At 39.1% G+C, this 22589-nt stretch overlaps 1 long non-coding RNA gene and 1 pseudogene across 1 annotated transcript in view; one reads left to right on the forward strand and one right to left on the reverse strand.

The window, feature by feature from the left end:
- LOC123951916 overlaps window positions 1-20776 on the forward strand; it is a 50911-nt gene extending 30135 nt beyond the window's left edge. Inside the window, exons 2-3 of the long non-coding RNA XR_006820534.1 lie at window positions 19306-19377; window positions 20717-20776. This is a non-coding gene — a long non-coding RNA (uncharacterized LOC123951916). The remainder of the gene's footprint in view (window positions 1-19305; window positions 19378-20716) is intronic.
- Window positions 1-22589, reverse strand: part of LOC123946204 — a 928361-nt pseudogene that overhangs the window by 448852 nt on the left and 456920 nt on the right.

Below are 22589 nucleotides of genomic sequence, written 5' to 3' on the forward strand. Positions count from 1 at the left end.
ATTTTTATTTAAAGGGATGAGAATAAAGGGGATGATTTTGGTAAAGAAGTACCATCGTGGGAAATTTGATTTTTCTCTTCTGTTTAAGGATTGTTATTTCTAATTTTTGGACATTATGTTGTAAATATTAATTCCACTGGCCATGTTTGCTTTAATTTGAACACACACAGTTTTCAGATTCTGCTGACCATTGATGCTGACACATTTGTGATGGATATTACCAAGTTATCTTTTTTTTTAAAGGTATTTATTTATTTGAGAGAGAGACAGTGAGAGAGAGCATGAGAGAGGAGAATGTTAGAGGGAGAAGTAGACTCCCTATGGAGCTGAGAGCCAGATGCTGGACTCGACCCAGGATTCTGGGATCATGACCTGAGCCAAAGGCAGTTGCTTAACCAACTGAGCCATCCAGGCACCACCCCCAAGTTATATTTTTAAAAACCTGATGAGTTATTGAGAAGGTACCACTTTGGATCTAAATGCCAAGATCAGAGCAGCTACTTGTGCGCTGACAAAACTTATTTTTCTTTCTTTTCAAGGATGGGAAAACAACTTTTTAGTCTGGAATAGCAGGCCTCTCACTGCTAAGCCATGAAGCCTGAGAGTCCCGAAACCAGAGGCAGAGAATCCTGGGGAGGGTGCTTAGTGTAGGGGGTTAAAGGGGAATCGGGAAGGAATCTCTCTTCCCTGGCATGACCAAACATTTGGAAGGGAGAGGAGCAGCTAGGCCATTAGAGGCAATTTGAGTGCCATGTCCGGACAGGGCATTTGGGCTTGGCTAAGGTCCACAAATTATCTGGGGTGTGGAGCTGCTCCAACCTTGCATACAACCAGTGCTTCCCACCAGAAATATCCAGAATGATGTCTCTTTAATTCTGTTATCAGGACCATGAGGTTTCTAGCAGGGAACAGCTCTGCTGGAGGCTTTCAGGAAGCTTGATGAGTAAGAAGACTCATGTAGTGGTGGAAAGATCTCAGGCAGCTGTCACTTGGGAGATGGAAGTTCAAGGTTAATTTCACTTAGTTGGCAAATGTGTATTGAGAAAAAAGTTCATTTTCATAATGCTTCTTTTGGCTGGAGACAGGAGAAATGCAGGAAAGATTAACATTTTTCTAGGCTCTCTTTTGGGCTAATCAGGTTATACTAATGAAAATATTTTAGTGTGCAACGCACAGTATTAAGTGCACCATGTGTGTAAATTCTTTTAATTCTCACAGTAATCCCATGAGGTAAGTGCTCTTATTCTGCCTTTTTTACGGTTGGGATATTGAGGCACAGAGAGATGAAGTGATTGCCCCGGAATCACCCAGCTAAGTGGCATAGCTGGGATTTGAACCTCGTCTTAGAGTTGAGCTTCTGCTCTTTGTCAGGACACTGTACTGCCTGAGCATGCGGGGAGCATGTAGGTGCAATAGTTGGCTTGGTCTCTGAACTCTCTGTAACACTTCATGGAGCATTGATTTATCTCACTGGGTTTAAGCTATTGATTTCCATTTATATTACTTCTCTCCTTCTGTAACCTTCCAAAGGCAGGGGTTTGACTTTGCATCCCTGGCACCAGCTTGCGTTCCTGGCACCTTAGGAAATTCTGGAACACGGTGCCAGCAATCTGGGGTCCAAGAAGAACAGCAAGGCTGGGAAATTCAAGTGACCCTGTGACCTTTCTAGCTCTGGTCAGGGGAATAGAGATAATGTGTCAGAGTTTAGAAGTCACTGAAACCAAAGTTAAAGATGAATAGAATCACTCATTTCTGATGTGTTTTTGTTTGCTCTCCTTTTATTATCAATATCTTCATCTTTCTAGAACTATGTAAAGCTGGTCAACATTTCCCAGAACATAAGCTAGAGAGACCGTTAGCTAGCAATGCTAAATAGATCAATTCAGAGCCTCTATTGACATCATAAAGCCGGATTCTTTTTCTCTGACCTGGCTGGGCACCTTTAAGATATTTATTATTTCTTTCCAACCTGCCATACTTCTGCAGGGATTCTGAGGTTATCTCTGAGGCAAGCTGTGTGCATTGGGAGCAAAGGTTCAGTTACTGAATGTGTCCAGAATGAAGTCGCAGACTGAGAGTTCCTCTCCAGGTATATTTCAAGTTCATCTCCTGCCTTGTTCCCCCAAGCCCCCATCTCGTGCACTGGACTGACTGTTCCCACATAGATCTGGTAGCTGCTAACCTTGGGTCTGGCCTTTTCGATCATTGCCTTTTCGAGATACCCGATACCCCATTTCTTCCTCGTTTTGGAAACCCTTCTCAGTCTGTGATGTTCAGACTCCACCTTTTCTAAGCATCTGTCTAGGATCTCCCCACCTGCATTTGACTTCTTCCTTCCCTACTCTGATCATCCTTCTTTCTAGACTGTTCTTACTAAGGCAAGCCTCATATTAGGTATTTGAATGTGTCTGTCTTTTTCATTGGGAATTTTGGAGGACCAGAAATTGTGTGTGTGTGTGTGTGTGTGTGTGTGTGTGTGTGTGTGTGTATACATGTGGCTACTCCCACGTACATAAATATACCCAATGTCTTTGCTGTCCCATAAGGCAGAATAGCAGGTACTCAAAGATACTTTTTCCATTTGAATGACCACCCTCCATCTTCCTGTTCACCTTTTGCCTCCACACATCATGGATGCCTCATTCTGATACCACAGAAAATATTTGAACACTTCTGCCTTCTAGTCATACAGTTTTTGGATTGTCTCTCTTCCCATTCTTTTCATTTATGAAATGCTACAGAGTGCACAGCCACCTAGCATCTGCCTGGCCTCAGTTCTAGCCAGCACTCCTCCACTTGCCCCTGCAGTGGGACGAGGACTAGAATCAAAGCAGTAGGGCTGCTGATGATAGAGGTTTGGTGAAAGTCAATCCACTCCATAGCAGACATTCTCCTGGCAACCCTTCTGTCATTACTCCAGGAATGTTGCCTCCAAGGAGGAAACTGAAGCTCATGGAGATGACGGAGTGCAGCTGGGATTCAAAGCCAGATTTTGCTACCAAATCCCATGTTCTTTCGCCTACCACTCCTTAAGCCTCCTAAGCCCTGAATGTGCGTGACACGGTGCACTCCTCATCACCCTAGGGACTCTTTACTGAGAGAGAAATTGGTAGCCCCATTATCCACAGAGAACGAGCTCCACCCAAGGTCCCACCAGTGATAGTGGGAGAGCCCATGATTCAAGCACAGGTGTTCCCCCCTCTTCTCTTTCCATTGAACCACACCATTTCCTGACTCCCCAAAATATATATATATATATAGGAGACTTTGCGTGTCTTCTTTCTTTCCCAGGGTTGTTGCCCGCCACTCATTTTTTTTGTCTTCTAGTCCCCCCCCACTTAGTTGTGGAGCCTTGGGCCCAAGTTAGGGGTCTCTTACTTGATTAGTTTATCCTTTTGTTGGAAACTCAGAAGCTTCCCAAGGTAAAGCAAGCAATGCATACATAACAAGCAGGTGGTGATAACTGGTCAGGTGGAGGGAGCCTGTGCCCCATCCAAAGGGGCAGCGATACTCACGTCCAGTCAACTGCTGCTGAAGACTGGGACCCCAATGTTCCAGAAGCTCCTGCTTTTCCAGAGTAAGCTGGGATTCTGGATTTTTATCTGAGTTTTCCAAATTTTTGAAATGCAGAACAAGCAAACCAATCATGTGTATGGACCGGATTTCCGGACTGCTGTTTTGTGGCCTCTGCCTGGGGACCTGACTCGTCGCCCATACTTTGCTGTTTGCTGTGATTTCCCTATCCTGTAGAGATCTGGGTTTGTGACCTTGTTTGGGGGAAAGGAGAAGGAAATTAGTACATGAGATACAGAAAAAGAAATTCAAAAGTGTTAATATTTGATTTAAAAGATTCATGCTAAAATAAGTGGGGCACATCTAAATTTACATTTAAATATACATGGCATCCTAATTTAGCGACCACAAAGAATATCAGATTTCCTCAAAATAGAGTTTTCCCCAAATTAGTTATCCCTCTACCTAAATTTTGCCTAAGAATGATCTTTAAATGTATTTTAAAAACATCTAAATCTTAGATATTTTAATAATTAAAAATTTCCAGATCTAATTAAAGACTTCTAAAGAATAATACTAATATTTTATTTTCTATACATGTAGTTTGATAAGCATTTAAACTGTTTAGCCAAATTAGCATAGAACTTACACATATATTAGCAACATTTTAATAATGTTGCTCTATATTTCCTGCAAAATTATTGATGATTTTGTTATTTTTAAGTAGAAAGCTATGACTTCATTATAAAAATTTAAGTTGTCTCACTATTAAGTAAAACTAGCTTTATATGTCAACCTTTAATTAATTACTGTGGTATTGCTAAATTCAGTCACCTTCCAAAGACTCAAAATTATTGTCCCTCAGTCTGTGGAATGCACTTAAAACAGGCATTTAAAATCACTTGTGTGGGGATACACTTGAAGAAATACCACATTTGTAAACAGTGATCTTCCTATTTTTAAAAAAATGTAAATCACTTAATCCATAATGCAGACATGTTTACAAAATGAATATTGTCTGCCAGATGAATCAGTAATTTCTGTATTTTAATGCTTCTTAAGCTGCTCATTTTTAAAAATGCGAACCCCTTTGTTGGATCTTTCGAGAGTCCTAGACATGGCTGGGGAGGGCTGGTGCTCTCTGTGTCATGGAACAGTGGTTCTCAAGCCTGTCTGTACGTTAGAATCACCTAGGAGCTTTAAAGATACATATAGATCTACTTCAATAGATCTGACTTGCTTGGTTTGGTGTAGGGCTTGGGCATTGTTTTCTTTAGTTTTGAAACTCTCCCCAGGTGGCTGTAAAGTGTAGCTAGGTATAAGAACAGTCCTAGGACTTCGAGGAGAATGGCAGCCATAACTGATACAATGCACTGAGTTTCAGCCTGGGTCCACCTCACTCAAGGTCCCCAGCAGCCTACCCAGATTGTGCTACTGGGGCTGTGGCCCGTGTTCCCTTGGCCTAAGGCTGAAAGCCTCCGAGGTTAAGCTCTATACACCTAATGCAGTGGGGCAGAGGGGGTTTAATCTAGCCCCACTCGTGTGTCTGTGTGTTTTCCTTAATAATAAGTGCATTTATGGATTCATTGGGCTCTGTACTTGATGTCCAAGTTATCTTTAATTTCCCCAACAACTCTAAAAGTAGTGAAAATTATTATAAATTTACAAGGAGAAAACAAAAGAGCAGGGAGAGGGAAGAAAGTAATATGCCCAGGGTCATACAAGAAGGAAGTGTTGGGATTTAAATCCAGGTATTCTAACTGCAGAGTTCACACGCTTAAACCAAAGGGTTTAAATAAAATGCTCATGAAGTAAGGCAAGGAACAAAAATGGCCAAAGCTGCTCAGGGGCAAACACTAGGGAGTGGTGAGGACTGGGGAGCGCAAGGAGGGCAGCACCCCTCTGCTCTACCAATTGCTGCCAGGCAGCAAGTATAGTTAGCTCATCTAATGTTTTAAGAGGTACTCTAAAAAGTCTGGAATATTAATTTTTAAAATTATTTATTTATTTAAAGATTTTATTTATTTATCAGATAGAGATCCCAAGTAGGCAGAGAAGCAGGCAGAGAGAGAGGGGGAAGCAGGCTCCAGGCTGAGTAGAGAGCCCGATGCAGGGCTCAATCCCAGGACCCTGAGATCATGACCTGAGCCGAGGGCAGAGGCTTTAACCCACCCAGGCGCCCCCCAAATCTGGAATTTTTAATATGAATCTTCCTCAACTTTTAAACTAGCAAATCTCTGTTACAAATTATGCAATCTTCACTGTTCTTCGTTCTCATTAAGGGAAGCCCTGGTCAAGGACAGAGATACTGAAAAGACAATATGAGCAATGCATTAAGTTCTGTGAAAAGAAAGCATGTAGATTCTTTTGGGGAGGGACTTGGCTTTCCACAGACAGGACCTGCATTGATCTACACAAGCTCTTTGTGTTACTCTTCTGAAACTGGTATATACTGTTCTTTGTGACACTAAACTAAGCTGCAGGTACGGGAATGTCTTATTGATCTGAAGGTCATAGCAAGGATATCTCTCCAGTTTCTTTGTCATCTCTGTGGTCTGTGGTTCAGCACAGATGAGGGTATCATGATATCATAAACACAAGTGTTAAGATATAACCTGCCCCCATCAACTTAATATCCTGGTTTTGCTTAATTTTCATGTATAAATTTCTCATTTTTCTGCATGTGCATTAATGAGTCTCAGCTGGGAAGTATGATGAACATTGTCTTAGTATTTATTCATTCAACAAAGATACAGTCTGAGAAGTATTTAAGAACTTGGAAAAATAAAGTGTTTTATAATTTAAGGAACATTGCTTCAAATCTGATTTGGTCAGATATTGAGCCTTTCTAAATAATACCTAAGGTTAAGGAACATTAGTTATAAGCAACTTTTTTTTTTTTTCATTTTATTTTTTCAGTGTAACAGTATTCATTCTTTTTGCACAACACCCAGTGCTCCATGCAAAACGTGCCCTCCCCATTACCCACCACCTGTTCCCCCAACCTCCCACCCCTGACCCTTCAAAACCCTCAGGTTGCCCCAACCTCCCACCCCTGACCCTTCAAAACCCTCAGGTTGTTTTTCAGAGTACATAGTCTCTTATGGTTCGCCTCCCCTCCCCAATTTTTGAGACATAGATTTCTCCCTTAGTGTTCTAATACAGCACAATAGTTTAGAAATTCTTAAAACAGTGCAGTGTTTTGCAAAAAATGTCATTGTTAAGGGCAGTATAACCATGGGACCTGAATTATAGCACTTTGATTTAGAAACAGTCAAAAGCTTATTTTTCATAGCCTCTATAGCAACGGTTCAGATTCCATGAGTTTGAGTTATTCATCTGAACGTAATAGGAACTGTCTTCTTATTAGAGGAATCAAACTGAGTTCTTTTAGGAGATGTAGGGGGTCATAACTGGTACCTTAGAAAAACAGGGGCAATGTAATTAGATATTCTTAAGGAAAAACTTCAGATAAATACATTTCTCTAGCAAAACCTAAGGTTATGAATAAAATTGCAATGTTTATTTTAAAAAATAAGTTTTGAAGATGATGGATTGTTTATTTCAGAACTTGAACTGTTCAAAATTATCCTTGGCTTAAGTTTGTAAACAGATTTCAATATATTCTGTATTTTTTTCTTTTAATGATGAGGAAATAATTATTAAAATTTGTTCTAAATTTATAAGTATTTAGAGATAGGTGTTCTCCTGTTTAAGAATTCTGTTTCTTTTAAATACAGGTAGGTCCTGAAATTAATGCCATGCTTCAACTCGACTTTCTAACCGTACAGCACATTTTATTGGACTGTGTTCTTTTTCCAGATAGTAACATCCATTTGTAATCATATGATTGAAGATGAAATGTTCAATTTGTACATAAAATTCTAGTTTCTTTGAAAGAATACTAATGTCTAACTTTTTGAAAATTTAGAATTACTACTTCAGTTTGGTAGCTACGTATTGAGTATTTTATCTAGTAATTCTATTGGTTATCTAATTAAGAAATAAAAAATATGGGCCAAAGGATTGGAGGAAATCTTCTGGAAGGAAGTGGGCTTTGATCTAGGCCCTGGAGGATGGATTGAAACCTTCCTTCACCACTGCAATGGTGGCTGCAGTTCTTATCAATGACACTGGTGATTGAAGGGAAATGACTGGAATTAGAGTATGACTTTGAGACGAGGAATGGCTGAGCGATAATATTTAAAAAGGCAGATGAAGTTCTGTAGGAATGATTTATATAATTTTAAACTGATTATTGCTCATCTACTATCATCTGGTCCTGGGTGATTCCACTGGTTAAAGCATACATCTGGTGCAAGCCAGATCATGCTTGCTGCTTCCTCTTCTTTTTTTTTTTTTTTCTAAGGTTTTATTTATTTGACAGAGATCCCAAGCAGGCAGAGAGGCAGGCAGAGAGAGAGGGGGAAGCAGGCTCTCCCCTGAGCAGAGAGCCCGATGTGGGGCTCTAACCCAGGACCCCTGGATCAAGACCTGAACTGAAGGCAGAGGCTTTAACCCAATGAGCCACCCAGGTGCCCCTCATGCTTGCTTCTGTCCCAAGGCTGTAGACTACACTTACTATCTCAGAAACCTGCAGCATGGGTCATCAAGCAGGTGGCTATTGACAGGCAACAGGAAAAAACCTGCATTAGCCAGCCCAGGAAACTTCTCTTTTGCCTTTGACAATTATTCGACATGGCATACATACCAGAACAAAAATTCAGTAGGAGTTGCCTTAATATTGTCACTGAATGTATTATTCTAAGTTTTCTGGTAGAGAAGAGAGAAGATTCTTTCACTGATTACAGCCTTTTGATGTCGACTAATTGTTTCTCTTAAATCTTGAACGAAATATCTTCCTGTACTTGCAGAAGATAATACAGATGACTCTGAGTTATTTACATATAATCATATATTAAGCAGTTGTTGGAAAATTGGAATTCAAAAAAGAACACTGGAGAAATGAAATCGTTATACCCAATGAATTTAACATGTTTTCATTACGCATCTGTTATGCGTGAGATTCTGGGCTAGATTCTGCGAGAAAACCAGGGAAACAGATTTAATCCTGGTCTTTAAGAATTTTATCAGTAACTACCATTGCTGACTCAGTATTCAGGAGAACTGCTTCACCATGAAGTCCAGATAATGAGTATGTGATAATGACATGTGTATGGAGCTTGTGCTATGTGTCAGACCGTATAAAATCCAGGATACATTAAGAGTAAGAGCTGTGCCTGGAGAGGACACAGGGGTTAGACCCTAGAGGACAGTATATGCAAAGGAGATCTATACAATTTGAATATAATTTGATAGGTATATAATTCTATCCTAAAACTAAATTTTAAATATTTTGAGGGGAAGAATTGTTTCATCTTTTTTCTTTTCTTCCCTTCTTCCTGCTCCATAGTTTTCTCCTCTTCTTTTAGACAGTTTACTTAGTACACTCTTTATGTTGATTGCCCTCCATACATAATGATATATAATAAAGTTTTACAGATAATGGGAAGTATAAGGTTTAGAGTTATTGTAAAGCTACCGAATAGAATTACATGGCCTTTCATGCTTAGATTCCTTAAAATTAGTATAATGCATAACATTTTCTTAATAAGCCTTTTATTATGGGTTTTAATTTTTTTATTTTCACTGCTTATGTATCACAGACAGACTGTGATATAAATTGCTCACCTGAAGATGATTGAGAATTGGCACTTTAACTTATTTTTAGAGTGTCATTTGTAGTCCTAGATAAAACCACATTCTCCCCAACACTTGGTATCGTTAGTCTTTATTATTTTAGTTCCTGGTATTAGTGTATCTTATTTTCATTTTAATTTGATTGTTCCTGATAACGGATGACCCAAGCTGCTCTTTTAAGCGTTTATTAGCATTTTTGTATCTTCTTTCTGTTCAAATGTTTACCCGTTAAAAAATTGTAAAGTATTTCTTTTTTTTTATTATTGATTTAAATATTTGTATATTCAACATAAGGAAACTTTGTCATACTTATGTATTACAGATATTTTTCCCCAGTCTGTGGTTTGCCTATTAATTACCCTAATTAATGGTGTCTGGGTGCGGGCAAAACTTAGATTTAACATCATAAAAGCAACAGTTAGCTTTATGGAGAATGAATGCTTAGGATAATTATTATCATTATTAACTCCATTGGTCATCTTCAAAGGAGATTTTATGCTGTTTTGAATTCATTAGTACATTGTTTTGGATGTCTGAAGACTGATTCAGGGTTTCAGGGTTTGGGATGTATCCTATGTCCTAAACCCTTATAAGCTCCTGTATTTCTCTCTGTAGTAGTAATACAATAATTTTGGATGAAAACAAGGTAACTCTAAGTATTTAAATTCCCCAAATGGTGACAGGCCATTTCCTATATTTTGTAGGTGAAACTAGTGGGTAGTATGCTAACCAGGCAGACTTTGGTCTGCCCCTGGCAACTGATGGAATTCGTTAGCTGAAAGTAGGTACTCAATTGTATTGTGCTCTTTAATGTGGTCTTAACTTACATGCTATAATTAGGTTAAGAGGACAGGATTTTCAGAAAATTGTCTTCTGTAGCAATATTCTGTTACAGATACAAGAGCTTACTCAAATTCTGTGCTTTTTATTCATTTCAGGAAAAAGTCCCTACAATCAAATCAAGTAGCCTTAAGTGGAAGATTTCTGTGCTCAAAGATATGAGGGAGTGCCATCCTTTTCCAAAGCAGGGCTAGGAACTTTGGAAATCATATTTAGAAACTGAACTTTATTTGGTTTCTGTTTCAGCCTCTGCATGAGGTCTCCTGACCTGACTATTTTAATTTCCCTGTGGGGGAGTGTGGGTCTCATAATCCAGTGAGCCATGGGAGAGTTGGTGCTGAGTCAAGCAGGAATTTATTCCAGGCTCCCTCATATCCTGGCTGCTTGACCTTGGAGACGTTACTTCACTTCTTTGAGACTTAGTTTCTCCATTGCTAAAATTCAGCTAAGATTATACCCAAACTTAGAGGATTATGGAAACATTAATTGAATTAATTTATATAACTGGTGAAAAAAATGGACACTTTATTTATTATATAATTAATAAATTAAATATTATTTCTCTATCTGTGGTAGAAATAGTATGTTTGAACAGTAACCTTAATTTTTCTGTAACCTTAATTTTTCAGTAACCTTTCTTTTTCTGGTCATGTGGCAATGGCTAATTATTTCATGTCCCTTTATTCATATGTGTTCTTATTAATTAATTCTTTAGTGAATAGGCATCAAAGCAGTTATGTCTGTCTTTACTTAGCCAACTGAGAATTCAGAGTTGTTTATATTTCTTGCCACTGAGAAAAGGGCAATGCCAATTTATATGAAATACTCTTATTTTAGCTTTTTTAGTTTAGTATTTGGGCAATTTTCTTGATTCAAATAATGTTTAATATTTTTCTTAAACAGTCACCATCCATATATGAAAATGTATAAAACATTTCCCATTTCTGAACAAATATTCCAGCGAGTGTGGACTTTTGACCCAGGGAGTTCATCATTCATTTCTATCACTTTGGAATGAGAAAGAACCCAGTATGGCCACATCCCATTTATTCTTCACTTAATGAAGTGATACATAAGAAAGCAATTGTTGACAGAGTTTATAAGTCGTAATTTTTGATGGCTTCCTTAGTTCAGTCTACAGAACAGAAGGGAATATTTAAATGAAAAAGAAACAGAGAACAGAAGAAATAGCCATGCATCTATTCCTTAACTGGCATTTTAAATGATTTTGAGAAATAAAAAATGGGATTACTTGGATCGGTGTTTATTAATTGAAATGGGGTGTACTTATGTGTGTGTGTGTGTGTGTGTGTGTGTGTGTGCATATGGATATGTGAAAAACATTTATATTTATGGAGGTACTAACAAAATTCATTTCACCGAATGAGAGATGCCGTAGCTTCATCACTCATCTTCCTGCTTCTGAGCTTGCATCTCATTTTTTGTTATCAGAAAGGTACCAGAGTCCATCTAAAACATAGGCCAAGCCCTGTCACTACTCAGTTGGAAACCTTCCCCATTGCACTATGAGTAAACGTCGACGTTCTCATAATGGTCAACAAGGTCCTATACTCTGCCGTCTCCTTACCTCCTTACTCTCTGCTCTCATCCTCTACCTCTTTTCCTTCTCTATAAGGTGATACTATTTTTGGCCCCTGCTTACACATGAAGAAACAGAGTCTCAGAGATTTCTTAATCTAGCTTGCATTCAGTCCATTGTTCATTTATGAAACATTGAATTTCTACTTTGTGCACAGCACTGGCCTGTTGTTCTGGGTATAAAGGCGGTTAAAATACTGTGTTTATTCCCATCAGCTTCAAGCTAGTGGGGGAGAAGGGTGCATACATTTAATACAATCAAGTAGTACATGAGGTACAATCATGAGAAAGTGCACAGGGCATTCTGGAAACCAGAAGAGCAGAACCAACCCCAACCTAGAGAATTAGAGCAAGGCTACCTACAGAAGAGGACCCTGAACCACTGTTAGGGAGGAGTAGAAGTTGACTAAATTTGGAGTGGAGGAGGGCATTCCAGGGAGAGGGCATGGTGAGGACACAGGCACAGAGTACGAAACAAGGTGATAAATGGACACTGGGAGATGGCGGGTGTTTCAGGACCATAAACTTAACACAAGGCAATAAGCGATAAACAGACCGTATCGCCTCTTCCACCCTGGGAAGCAGGGTCTGGAATGAGTTTTACTGTCTTAGGTCCAGGGAACTGGGATGAGCAAAGACACCAATTCCTGAGTATCAAGCTGATAACCCACCTCTACAGTGTGACTCGGCACTATAAAGTCACGTGCTACTTCATTTCTGAATTTTATTCCAATTCTTTATCAGCTCTAGTGTCCAAATCTAAATCCTATTGCATTTGGAAGAGGCCATGACAATAAAAATTATTCCCCGGTAGGTGCCCTTTTCCCTTCCTCCCGCCTCCTCTTCTCCCCACTCCACATCAAAGAGCATCTGTATATACGTGTAACTTTCAGACCAATGATAGCAGGACACATGCTCCCGTCTCCCTGAATAATATCATTGCTGCCTGACGTCTTCTTGCTGGGGGCACTTAGGACTTCCAGACAAACCCCCAAATATTGGGTGTAGTTCTGATTAGATTTTAGTTTACTGTTTAGTTTGTTCTTTATATTGTTTGCATTTTCAAGCTCTAAGCTCTGCAAATAATTGCCCTAAACCATGTTAGTAATGTGCACTCAGCCTAGGGACAATTTCATGTACATCCCACTAAGGCTGCTTCTTGAGGATCTAGGATGATTTAAGTGTTCTGAAACACAGAAAGTACTGGTATTAGAGGGTGTTTGCTGTTTTGGAGCAGTAAGCAAATCTCTTGCATCTTTGTGGTTGTATAACAAAATTCATAAAGTTTTGAATGGACATTACCTTTTTTTGTTATTTTACATAACCAAGGTCAGAAAAAAATGCATAAATTTTTGTTGTTATAATTGCTGTTTTCGTGTAAGGGAAGTTTTCTCGTTTACCTGCATCCAACTTGCTTCATGAATATTCAGCTGTTGATGGAGCTGCAAGCTAATATCTATGGAAATGAACTCATTAATAGTATTTTCCTGGCTCCTACTTGGTTCATGAAGTATACAGACTATTTATGATATTTCCTATTTCATTTTCCTCTTGGCTTTTGAAACATAGTGGGATTATTGATAATAATTGTTATCTCAGATTTTCAGTTATTTTTTCTCATATTTCTTGAGTGCATAAGCAAAATCTTTCAGATATTTGCCTTTTTAAAGATTGTTAATGTATTTTTACAAAGCAAATTATGAATAAAAATTATAAGTGGCTTAAAGACAAAATAAAGATATTTTACATATTTATACATATATGATGCTAATCCTGCTGTTAGTGCATTGATTATCACATGTTGTATAAAAAACTGATTCTTCTTGAACCTTCAAGAAGAATTAATTAGAGATTAAATGTACTGTTATTTAGAGATTAATTTAGAGATTAATTAATCTAATTTAATTAATCTAATCTAATTAATCTAAATTAATTTAGAGATTAATTAATCAGAGATTAAATGTACTGTATTTAATGAGAATAATATCTGGCAAGTATATTTGGTGATATAAAATAGGAAAAATTAGTAGTTCTAGCTAACAGTGATATATTGGTTTTTGATGTAATAGTTGCTTCACAAATATTAATTTATTTAACCTTTGCATGAAGGTTATAAGAATAAATACCATATTATTCTCATTTTACAGATATTGGGACTGCATCAGGGAGGTAAATGTACTGGTGAGATGTCTTGTATCTAGCATTTGGTAGACCTGGGGTTTGAATCCAGGCAGACTGGCTCCAGAATTCAAACTTTAAACCGCTTCACATTCTTTTTTTTTTTTTTTAAGTTGACAAAGTCTGCAAACTGGACTGTCTGTTGTCTCAACACCTGTGCATTCCTTCCCCACTGATTGAAAGTACCACGTGCTTCATGGGGCATCTGGGGGGTCAGTTGGTTAAGCCTCAGGCTCTTGATTTCGGCTCAGGTCATGATCTTAAGGTTGTAAGACTGGGCTCCAGTGGGGCTGTGGGCCAGCATGGAGTCAACTTGAGGATTCTCTCTCTCCTCCTCCCTCTGCTCCTCTCTCCTCTCCCCTGTGCATGCTCGCAAGTGTGCTTTTTCTCTATAATGAGTAAATTAATTTAAAAAAAAAAGCACCACTGGTTTCAGATACAGAATTCCCTCCTACTCAGAGTGTTTTCTGGGCTCTTTTCTGTTCCACTGGAGTGTACTAGCCCCAAACTAACTGTTAACATTACTATACTTTAGTTCCTTTTAGAAGTAGAGTTCAAATAGAATGAAAATGGAAAGGAAACAGAACTACAGACTGATAATTGGATGGTATGTTGAATATCTAGACATGAAGAAAGGAGAGAAGGGCGTATGGTAAGTCAGAAGGTGCAAAAGGATGTTGGTAGAAAAGTCATATGTATCTTAAGGATAGGAATGAACAATTTTAGGAGTTCTGAAGAAAAGGTAAAATAGATACAGAAATTTCTAAATAACAAATTTAAATTTAAATTTAAAATTAGTTCAAGCATATATGTATCATGAAGCAAATTTAAAAAACCTTTCTTCTCTACCTTGTGGGATTTTTATAGTGAGCTAGAACAGAGTGTGAAAAAAAAAAAAAAGAGGTCTGGATACCAGGCAGAGATGAATCCTTGTGTTGGGATCCTCAAGTCATTTCTCTGGGTTGTTTTCCAGCATTAAATACTTTTCCTTCCATCGCTGCTACATTTCCTTTTCTTTTCTTTCTTTTTTTTAAAATATTTTATTTATTTGATAGATATCACAAGTAGGCAGAGAGGCAGGCAGAGAGAGAGGGAAGAAGCAGGCTCCCTGCTGAGCAGAGAGCCCAACGTGGGGCTCAATCCTAGGACCCTGAGATCATGACCTGAGCTGAAGGCAGAGGCTTTAACCTACTGAGCCACCCAGGCGCCCCAGCTACATTTCCTTTTCATGGGAACTGAATTCTCAAATAACGACTTAAACAGGAATAGTGTTCTGCACTTTAAATTTGGGAAATGACCAGTTTCCTGTGCCAGAGAAAAATTTGTGCTTGAGAATATAATCTATATAGTGTGCTTTGTACTTCCTGCTTAGCCTTTTCTTTCATTGTGCTATGTTTTTTAAGTTATCTGATATCACTGTGAATTCCTGAGCAGCACAATGTGAAGTATTATATTAGAACCACAATAGTCTCCTGGCATCTCTGACTAAATATTTGTGCAATATTAAAAATAAGTTAATTGAGCCGACATTTTATTGAGGAAACATTTTCACAAGTATGTTCGTATAAGCTTATGAATGGCCCTTGGAAATTCATTTTATCCCATATCGATCACCAACACCGGAAACATACTTTTATCTTATTAAATGGCACCCAAAATTCTGAGATATTGGAAATACCCTTTTTTGTTATTAATTCAGAATGTAATGAAAGGTTCATTATTTTCATCTGACTTTGAGCTCTTTTACAAATATTATGACTTGTAATACATAAAGGAATAGATTTTAATTTTTGTTCTATAATCTCGCCTAATGCACCACATTTGTTTAATGGTTCTCTTGGTGCTATAAAGAGTTGATAGCATTCAGAAGAGCTAAGGCAGCTCCAAGGATATTAGTCTTCTTTTCTGTACCTGACTTTTCTGTAGAACTTTTTTCAGATTGGCCTGTCATTTTACTTTATTTTAAACTATTAAATATTTTTTTAATAAAGTGACTTTTGGCAATAAATTTCTCTTGGCTTATATATTCCAAGTATCATTTGATTCATGATGATCTTGTGTTCCTTATATTGTTTTGGGTGATGTCTTTTTCCGGAATGGTCAGTGATACACCAAACTTCAGGAAAAAACCAACTAAATAAATAAGATTAAGAAGTGCCCAATGTTTATAGTCTGCTTTTTTGAAACCCCTCAGAGCTAATCCTCCTCAACACACCTATAAACACCTACCACACACCTATGCAGATACAGGATGTCTCATAGGCAGGGAATGCAGCCAAGGCTCTGAGCCTTGGTTTCCTCACACATTAAATTAGGTTAATAATAATAGTACTTTGGGATGTTTGGGTGGCTTAGTTGGCCGAGTCTCTTCAGTCATATTTTCTACACATTTCAGAAATTTAAAAACTAACAAATGCAAAGAAGGTAGAAAAAATTAATTCAAGACCAAACTGTAAGGTGTTTATAGAGACTGCAGCCCATCTATCATCCTTGAGAGGACTTAGAGCACAAAGTACTAAGAAAAGTTGAACAATGTATGTGGAGTAAGGCCACACTATGGCTTTGATTTCAGTGATGTGCTTCATGATCTTGGTATGGACAGAACTCACACAGGCTGATAAAGTAAAATGACAGGCCCATCTGAAAAAAAAATGTAAACTTTATGTTAGAATTAACATCTAATATAATTGTTAATGCTTTGGAAAAACAGACGTTAAGTCAATAGGCTCCAGTTTACTTCGTGCTTTTTCTTCAAGCTTTTTCTCTTCTCATTGGGGGAATTTTTCACTCTTAATACTTTAAGACCAAGTGCCATTTTAAAACTTAGAACTCTAGGGCTCAGTCAGGGGACCATGCGACTTGATCTCAGGATGCTGAGTTCAAGCCCCATGTTGGGTGTAGTGATTACTAAAAATAAGCAAACTTTGAAAATAAAATCAAATAGAAGTGCGGAATTGTAAGGGCCTGGTTGGCCAGAGAGCGCCATTTCCTTGTGGGCTTGGGTTGACCCTGCCCCTCCCAGAGGAACTTGCTTGCAGGCCCCGGATATGGGGGCGGGCCAGGTTGGATGGAGACATCCAATCAGTGTGGTGCACATATATTTGCTGTGGTGAATTGGGATTCAATTGGCCACCCCTATTGCTGACCCAGGGTGACTGTGCAGTTTTCCTTGTGTGTTGCATTCTCATTGGCCACCTGTGTGTAGGCCGGGCTCAAGCACCTCTATAAAGGTTAGTCTGTGAGGCGGGGGAGTAGTAATAGTCTTTGGGGTAGTAGTGGTAGTGCGCTAGTCCTCGGGAGCATGGGGTCCTTGGGACCAGCATCATCGGGAGCATTGTAATCCTCAGGAGCGGAGCGTCATGAACCTCGCCTGGGAGAGGCCTCGCCGCCTCCTTTGCTGGGGAGAGGCCTAGCTGCCTCGCTTCCCCGCCTCCCTCGCTGCCTTGCCGCCTCACCGGGGAGCGGCCTGGCCTGGCCTAGCCTTGCCTCATAAGAGGAGCAGCCTGGCCTCGGCTCGCCTAGCCTTGCCAGGTAAGGGGAGCGGCCTGGCCTCACCTCGCCTTGCCTCGCCTGGTAAGGGGAGCGGTTGGGCCTCGCCTCGCCTCGCCGCCTCGCTGGGTAAGGGGAGAGGCCTGGCCTGGCCTCGCTTCACCTCGCCTGGTAATGGGAACCGCCTCGCCCTGTAAGGGGAACCTCCGGAGTCGGTGTCCTTGTTGTGGTCGCCTCTTTGTAAGTAGGGCCCCCACTGGTTGGTTTGATTTTCGATGCTTGGTGGAAGTAAAGCTTTGCTTGACTTTCACTTTGTGTTGGTTTTTGTCCTTTGATCCCGGACCCTAACAGAATGATTACTATTAAAGAAAGCTTTATAAAAGGTAACAGGGCCTTGACAAAACCTCAAGATTATGTGCTGAAAATTTAAAGGGCTACAGAGATTTCTAAGTCACAAAAATCAGTAAAATGAATTTTATATAAATTAGATGACAATATTAGTGTTGAGAATAAAAAACAATTGCCGTTCAGTTTTGGTCTGGGGCTAACAGGGAATAGTGATGACTGCAGTGGGTGAAGGGAACTAACTTGTGGTTGCTTTTGCTCCAGGCTATTGCTACCATTCAGGAATGTGGAACCTGGGTTGATTTTTTTTTTCCCTAGCATTTGAAGAGGGACTGTAATGATTGATTTTTATGTAAATGTTTTTATTTCCTTAAAGGGTAGCAGTTGAAACAATATTTTAACCAATTGTGTTACGTTCAAAATACCTCTACTGCTTTCTATCTCCGCTTTAGACTTAACTCACTGCCTTAAGTCAATGGAAGTTAAATATCCAAGAAAGATGGCTATTATTAATCTACTTTCATGGGCTGAGCGGTGAGGATGAGATGTAGGAATTGAAATCACAAAAACACACAAGAGAAAACCAAAAACTTAACAAAATAACAAAAATTGGCAAAAAACACACTTCAGAAAAGCTTGGTATGCTTTGAAATCACTTAATAAGTATTCTGATTCTTACTCTCCTTTCCATTTTATGCATCTCCGAGATTCCATTGATCATGGTTTTGGTTTTTCCTTCATCCTCTGTCCATTTTCACTAGTGGCTCTCTAACCACCTATTAACCATCCTTGAAATCTTGTGCCTTGTATGTGGTTAGATTACTGATTACATGCTGATCCTTCATGAATTCTTGCCCCTGAGAAGTCCTGAAGAGCACAATTCTGTCATGCTGCCTTTTAACACATTGAGGTCAAACAGAAGACACTAAATAATTTTTTAATTATCCTCAAATCCTGAAGAAATTTCAGCCAAGGAAGTTTAAAAAGTATCATTGTATGGTGAAAAATGATCTTCGTCTAGATGTTGGTGATGTTAATTTTGAAATAATAGTTGTTTTGAGAAAGAATAAAACATCTTTTCGTGGGAAATTGAGTACATATTGACAGGCTCTCAACAAATAGGACGTAATAAATCCTTTTGGTTCTGAATCATGAAAAAACACCAACATTCCAAGATTTTTTCCTCTGGATATTGTCTGGATATTGACATACTGTTTGGTATCCCTGTGATCTTTTTAGGCATCTATCTGAGTAACCCAGAGTGACATGTATTTTCCTTTAATGGTTTGTAGAGAGATAGATGCCCAAGAGAGAGAGAAGCAGACTCGCCGCTGAGCATTGAGCCCGATGCGGGACTCGATCCCAGGACCCTGAGATCATGACCTGAGCCGAAGGCAGCGGCTTAACCCACTGAGCCACCCAGGCGCCCCTTGTCCCCAAATTCTGAAGGATATATTCCCAGGGAGAAACTACTGTGAACCAGGGTTTCACCTTTTACAACTAAGCTATTATTCTCAGGAGTTACTGGGTTTTAAAATTCTGGTTTCCTATAAAAAATTTAGTTCTAATCAACACCTTGTTATTTTATTAACCTAATGTTGCCTTCACAATATCTTTTTTTTTGTTTTTTTTTTCATGCAGGTATTCTTACACTGAATGAACCAGTGTGCTGCATCAAAAATTGATCAAAATGTAACAGAAGAAACAGTGAAGGTGAGAAGAGGCACAGTCTGCCCTCAACCCAAGCACACATTCCCTTTTAGTTAAAATTTCTTCTGTGGGATGTTACTCTAGGCTCTTGAGCTTCTCCTCAGTTCCACTATAAGTTCTGTGCCAGTCACTTGTGTGGACGACCCTGAGATAAAGGGAAAGAGGGTTTGGGAAAAGAAACAGAGTGATGAGGACGTAGAGGCGTAGAAGACATGGAACAATTTTTTGCTGAGGCCTTTGGGCAGTTGGAAAAGAGGAAGAAAAACAAACACATGACCAAGAACCTCAGTGTCTGTGAGCAGGGGGGAACAGAGCCCTAAGTGGGAGCATTGCCTGAGGTGGCTTAGGAAGCAAGATGTGGACAAATGTGACTTCAATCTTTGATCACCAAAGAGTAAATGATTTGGGTGGTTCCGTGGTGCAGAAAATGTCTGCATAATGTCTTCAACTCAGAAACACATGTATAAGCCTTTCCTTTTAGGCTGCAGGAAAGGAAAATAATGAAGAGTTTTGTAAAGGGGGAGGAGGTAAATGAAAATTAATTGCACTACTGTTATTATTCATTTAAGCTGCCTAAATTATTATTGATGTTTATTTTTGGTGCTGATTTGCTGTTTTATTTACAAAAAAAAAAAAATTCCCAAGGATTTTTATAGGCTCTTCTATTTTTTTATAAATTAAAAATGAACTTTTAAATTCTCTTACCATGGGAGCATTTTAGTTTGTGTGCTTTTGCTCCCGAGCAATAGACACTTATTATTCAAACAAGTTGAAGACACATCAGCTCTCATTTGGGGACTCCAGACAGAAGAGAAGGTTCAGGACTTGTGACTCAGGGAGGTCGATAAGATTGCCAGGTTCTGTCTAGCTCTTCACTTTCATCCAGGTTATCTGCTTTGCCCCAGGGCTGGCTCTTCTCATCCCTGCAAAATGACCTTGTAGCTGTCCAAGCTATCACTTCCAGACACAGAACCTTTCCAGAGGGGAAGCTGTCCATTCCAGGATACTGTTCCAGAGACCAAAGAAGCCTTTGCCCCCAAAAGCCTGCCAGCAAATCTGCCTGCACTATGTTACCTGCTGCCCATTCTCACTAATGGGTTGGGGACTGTCACGCTTGGATTTAGTTATTCAGGCTTTTCCTGAGAGCCAGGAATGGGTTCCTGGTTCCCAGAGCTGTGTAGGAGTAGAAAGGATGTCCAGACAAAATTGGTCCTCTGCCCTCTGCGTGGGTAGAAAGGATAAGCATGCCCTGAAATTTTCAGCTTGCAAAGAGAATACTATCCTCTCATGGACTTTTTTTGTTGACCTGCTTCACTATTGCACTTATTATATTTATTTGTAGATGCTGTTCTCAAATATTGAAGGTATCCTTGCTGTACCTAAGGAATTTTTAAAAGGCGTGGAAGAATGCCTGCATCCAGAACCTAACACTCAACAAGAAGTGGGAACCCGCTTTCTTCACTTTGTAAGATCAATTTCTGTTTATTTTAGAAGCTCTGCCCCATCCCCCAGATTTTAAGGTTCAGCTTTTGGCACAGTAGCGTGTGAGAACTCAGTGTAGAAGTAAAATGTGACACCGAAAGTTTGGGGTCTTTTAAGGCCAATGAAATCTTCCACTGAGAGCCAGGAAAGGGGTGAGGTCCTCACATCATCCATTTTATTCAGTGAAGAACAAACAGCCTTTTCTTTTTTCCAGCAAGTTAGTTCTTGGCATCCTCTGTAGCTTTGAATCCTAATGAATATTCAGGCTGTTCATAATGAATGGATTTTTATGTTTCCCCCAAACATAGAGCATTTCCCTTTTGAGGCAGAAAATCCTTACTCTTACAATGGCCTGATGAGCCTTTTGTGAGTCAGAATGTTGCCTTGTTCATGGGCTGGTAACAAGCCTGCAGGTGAAGGAGCCCTGTCACTCTAGGTACACAGATGCAGGAGTCTCTTGTTTTTCAAGGGTAATTTCTCAGAAGGTCTTACTGAGTGGTGCAGAAGAATAACCAGTCAGTCCTCTGTTGCTTCAAATTACACATCATGCTCGTGTAATCATTTTCGTCTCTTTGGACAGGATAGTTGAAATTATTTGTGCAATTGATTTATAAAGAAGTCACCTATAAAATGAAAATTATTTTCAGAACTGAAGGGCATTCATAGCAAAAAAAAAAAAAATAGTGCTGCTATTTATAGCATTCCACTGATGCTAATTTTCACCCACCTGAATTCCTCTCTGTACCAAAATGCCATAAAATTGATGTTTTATTTAAAAATGCAAAAGAGTATTTTGTCACAGAAGTCAATTTTTGTTTATTTTTATTTCTATTTAGCCTTTAGAAAGTTAACGGTATGTAATTTTTAGGTCTGTAATTCTGTCTGGAGTGGGCAAAGCTGCATATGTTCTTTTTATAATCAGGAAATATTTCATAAAGGTACTTAATATTAAATGGAGAGAGGCTCCTTGGCGCAGGAAGATCAAGCCGTACTTTCCTTGGGTATGACTGGAAACCACGCATGTTTGTGTGCACTTACTGCAGACTGTTCCTCTTCATGAAGGAATTCACATCTTCAGCCAGCTGGAGCATCAGCTGCCTTAGTCCAGGGCCTCATAGGGGAATCTTGCACTCTGACATCCATTTCCTCAGTAACACACTATGAATCTGTCATCCATGTATTTAGCTAAACTATTTCTGAAGCGTATTTCCTTCTGGGTCATACCATCTCTTGAAATAAGTAACTCAATATATTTTTTGCTGGCTATATAAAATAGCACTCAGTGTTGCTTTCCAAATGTATGTCATGGAAATTCCAGAGGGTGTACTTTGGTTCTAATATTTGATCAATACATTTTCTGTGTCTTCCTCTTATTGGAGTTGCTTTGGTAGATACTAATCCTAGCCGCTGAGAGAAAAATCTAATGACAGAAGGAAGCTTAGAGGTCATGATGGTGAAATTACTCCCTTTTTGAATGTACCCCTTCTGTGGCAAATACGAAGGTTATTTATCTTGTTCCTACTTGATCTCTTTTAATGAAAGCTATAAGCACTAGAAGATCTTTATGTTAATCCTGAATCTGCCTACCACTGCCCATTATGGATTGCCCTTGCAATGTCCACCAAGTGGTCTTAGTTTTGTGTTTTGGAGCTACACAGTGTTGTAAGTCCCATTACACTATGACAGCTGTCTGAAAGTAGCTACCATTTCTTTACTTTATTATACTAACAAAT

The sequence above is a fragment of the Meles meles genome, chromosome 1 (genome assembly GCF_922984935.1).
Source record: "Meles meles chromosome 1, mMelMel3.1 paternal haplotype, whole genome shotgun sequence".
Classification (NCBI taxonomy): Eukaryota; Metazoa; Chordata; class Mammalia; order Carnivora; family Mustelidae; genus Meles; species Meles meles.